This window comes from Thermobia domestica, chromosome 2 (genome assembly GCF_964235325.1).
Source record: "Thermobia domestica chromosome 2, izTheDome1.hap1.1, whole genome shotgun sequence".
In the NCBI taxonomy this organism is placed as follows: Eukaryota; Metazoa; Arthropoda; class Insecta; order Zygentoma; family Lepismatidae; genus Thermobia; species Thermobia domestica.
The window spans coordinates 307,044,385-307,048,628 of record NC_137455.1 but is presented as its reverse complement, the minus strand read 5'-3'; positions in this window follow the sequence as shown (position 1 = coordinate 307,048,628).

Here is a 4,244-nt window from a genome sequence, read left to right as displayed (position 1 = left end):
TAAATATGAATCAAAGTATACTTAGGTATAATTTCTATGTTAGTATATGCAAGGGGGCAAGATCTTGGGGTGTAAAATAAACGAAAAGGGAAATTTTTGACGGTTTTCCCGAAAATCCCTCTGTTACGGGAAAGTGGTACGTGATGGAGAAACACCGAGTGCATATTCGAATTCAGCGCAAAACGTTCCTTTAAGAACAGGTATTTCCTTTTATGTAAGAAAACCTTTGTTAACTAGTGTTACTATTATTATAATTTTATCGAGAATATACTTCTGGGTTTCCTCCTAAAAAAATATACACACTATTTCCAACTATGGTTATCTTACTTTTTACAAAGTTGTCTAATTCAATATTGGTTTAAATAGTAGATTTCAAGCTACGAGTTCTTTGACTAACTGAATAGTGCACGCCCCTTCTGGCTCACTCGCCACTATTTAACATTAAATTTCAGATATCTCCATATATTTGCATAAGTTTATTATTTCTAAAATAAACATTACGTACAAGGTCTATTCAAATTGATATCAAGTTTTTCTGACATGTGTATATTACGCATATCTTTCCTAATTTGAATTACTCAGATTACTCCAGAGAACGAACAAATTTTAGAGTTGTGGTTTGAACTTTTCTTACAATTATTGACGATGCGGAGGGGAGGAGATTTTCTGGACTAGGAAGGAATGTGTGTGGGTGCAGAGCAGAGGTCTGCACGGGCCGGAATTTTCAGCCCTGGTCCGGCCCGTGAATTTACAATGTGACGCCCGACACCAGTTCGAAATATGTCTTAGTATTTAGACCCGAGCCCGGACTGAGCTCTGTGATAATCAAATGAGCCCGAAATTAGTCCGAGTTACAGAAACTTAATTATTAATTCAAAATTGTATTTTTATTTACGACAATTCGAGGTTTGATGTTGCAGTTGTGTTTTAAAAGTCCTCCAGAAAGAAAGGTGCAATTTGTATCGTTTTACACAATATTTACAAAGTTAGGCCAGAATAAGTCCGAGAAATATAGTTGTATATTTAAAACTTTACAGCCCGAACCCAGGGGCGTCATTTAGGAGACAGGGATGTGCATTAGCCTCTCTGGGTTTGAGATTTATATATATTTCATCAATAGAATAGTAGTAAGTCAGTGAAAAACGCGAAATTTTATATATATATCAAAAGGTCTTGCCCCCCAAGCCAAATCTGAAATGACGCTACTGCCCGAACCCCTCCCGGGCCCGAAGTGATGCATGCATTGTAGGCCCGAGCACTTGCAGACCTCTAGTGTAGAGGCGTTCCTCAAATAGTGGGCAACTACCCACGGCCTCGGACCTCGCAAAGACCAACGAGCCTAAATCGATTTGACACTCACTTTTGTCGATGCAACAATAGAAACAAATATGAATTCGGACTTATTTACAGAAAAACAATACATAAGGCTTCAAACTAACTTTTCATCTATTCGTTTACATTAGATTGCTAGCATACGCGACAGGCGGCGAGTTTATTTTAAGATTGCATATAACGCTTTATCGTTGAGATGAATTGTTTTCGATATTTTGTTTATAATTAACAATTTTTAAAAAGGGGGGCAGGAAGGGCTCGTAAACCTTACTCGCGTTGCTGTGGAGATGGTGTGGTCAAAATCAATACTGGATAGTGTAAGTGTAAGTGTAAAGGCTAATATGGAACAGAGAAACAAAAGAGAATTTCTTCAGAAGGGAATTGGGAGGGGTGGAGAGGAGAGTACAATACTGTAACACTTGAAATGCGTCTTGATCTGTATACTTCAACAAACTTTTCTTATTAGATTACGCAATTTCTAGTTTCTTACTCCGATTATTCAAAGTATTCAAATGTTCTCGGAGGGAGTGACCGCCGCTCCCTTTAATCATTCAGTTTTGCTTTTTGCTACTAATTCAAAATGCTTTTCGAAACAAGTTGTCTTCTTGTGACTGCAGGGGGTGGAAGAAACAAACAAACCGTGAAAGGAAGAAAGAAACTTTTTTGGGCTCTTACAGTCCAGACCATTGTAACCACTGAGAAGTGAGAATCACAACGTGATTTTTCTGTAAGAGTGCTTTTAAAAACAGCTAACAAGCAAACAGATGGTCAGCCCTCTCCCCTCAGCAGCATAATTTTTTTTCTCTGTTGCCACACTTATTGAAGAATATATTGCAATTAATCTAACGCATGTAACGTACATTGGAGACCGTGGTTGGATTTATATGTGTCTTGTGTATTTGTATTAAAAATTTCAAGTCATTACCTGCAATACTTTGTTAGAAATTAAAATATTAAATTTTACATGTTATCAAATGGAGAGTTAGAAACCTAAGCGAAGAGATATCAGATCCCCTTAATAGTTTCCGAATTTGGGGTCCGACTAATATCCCCTCTTTTACTTTCGCGTCACTAAGTTTTGGAAACTGACTTCTAAGGTACGCAAAACCTTCTCCATTCTTGTCCATGGCCTTAACAAAGTTTTTCATTAAGCCTAATTTTATATGTAAAGGCGGCAGCACAATTTTTTTCTGAATTAACTAAGGGAGAATACTTAACATTATGTTTCCCTGGCATATATGTTTCTCTTGGTGACCATTCTTTTTGAATGTAGTGTGATTCAGTTGCCCTACTGTCCCACAAGCAAAGAAAGCAACAGTATTTTGTAAATTCTCCCTGAAGCCCCAGTAATATAGCAATGACCTTTAAATCACCACAAATTTCCCAACAGTACTTGTTATAATGTATCACAGCTAACAACACAGACAAACTTTCATAAGTTTCCTTCATCTCTACGGAATATGCTATTGGAATTGATGGTTTAGTGTTCCCATTATGTGGGAAAACAGCCTTAAGGCTTGTTTTAGAGGAGTCGATAAACAACCTCCATTCTTCAGGGATGTGTTGGAAACCTAGTGCAATCATTAAACCATTTATATTTGTACATGCACAGAGGGAATATTGCATTATATAGTAACCTGAAAATTGTTTATGTCGGTTTCTAAAAATTGAAATTCTGGTGGCAGGAATCAGTAAATTCCATTCTTGAAGTCTCGATCCGAGCAACTCAGCTTGTTGCTTACTCAGATTTAGGTTCCTCACTAAGTCATTCAATCTGGACTGGTTAACAAGAAGAGGTGTGCTTTTGGATGGGCTATAGTTTGGATCAAAGGAAGTTGATGGTTCGGGCAACTCATCTACTTGCTCTTCTGCTGGAGATGATTCTTCTGACTGTGCGTATGGATCAGGGATTGGGAGTTCAGGGCCATGTGGTATGGGTTTTAGAGCGGATGGAACATTTGGATACTCAATATTTGATTTTGTTCGTTCAGAATGACCCCAGATTTTTGTTAGACAGAAATAACAGTCTTCAGCATGACTGGTTGGTTCACGTCAGACCATTGGCACCGCAAAAGGCATAGGTCGAGTTTTATCGCCACTTTTCCACTTAATAAGAGTAGAATAGCATGTTACACAGCACACCTGGGGAGCACACACTTTGTCTTGATCACCCACATGACACCTAAAATAGCTATAATAAGCTTGTTTTAACGTTTCTGTAAATGCACGGCGCTGACTTTTCACAGTATATTTTCCACACACGTAACAGAAAGTGTTCGGGGAGTTTATACACGTACGCCGCGATCTCTTCATAGCGGAGAAAGAAAACAAACACGCACACGCACTTACGATCACTTGTCACAGGTAAATCCAAATTAAAACTAAACCTACAATATGCATGCAGTTATACAACACTTCCTTATCTATTTGCCATGGACCTGATATTTTATCACTAGAGTCCGATTTTGCGCAGCTTTATTGCATCGGCTAAACACGTGTTGTTGTACAGCTGTATCAATGCAATCACATGCCAGGTGGTAGAAAACCACAGACGTCTTACTCCATGTCGTATACTTTCATTTTTCGTATTTGTGCCTGTATGGGTAAATGAAATTGTATTTTTTTTCTTTCGGTGCAAAGAACGCAACATCACGTCTTAAAATAAGTAGTACAAACAACATACATGCAGCTACATTTATTTCTCTAGAAATAATAATGCGATTTTTCTGAAACTTGCGAGGTTTCTTAAGTATAAATCAAAGTTTTATATGGTGTCATTTTTGTGTTTATATTTCAAGGGCCAGTGATCCGAAAATTTGGAAAAAAGGTATATTTTGAGGGAATTTCTCAGCCCCCTCCTCTTGTCACGCAAGAAACTGTGGGTGATGGAGAAAAACGGATTGCACTTTCGA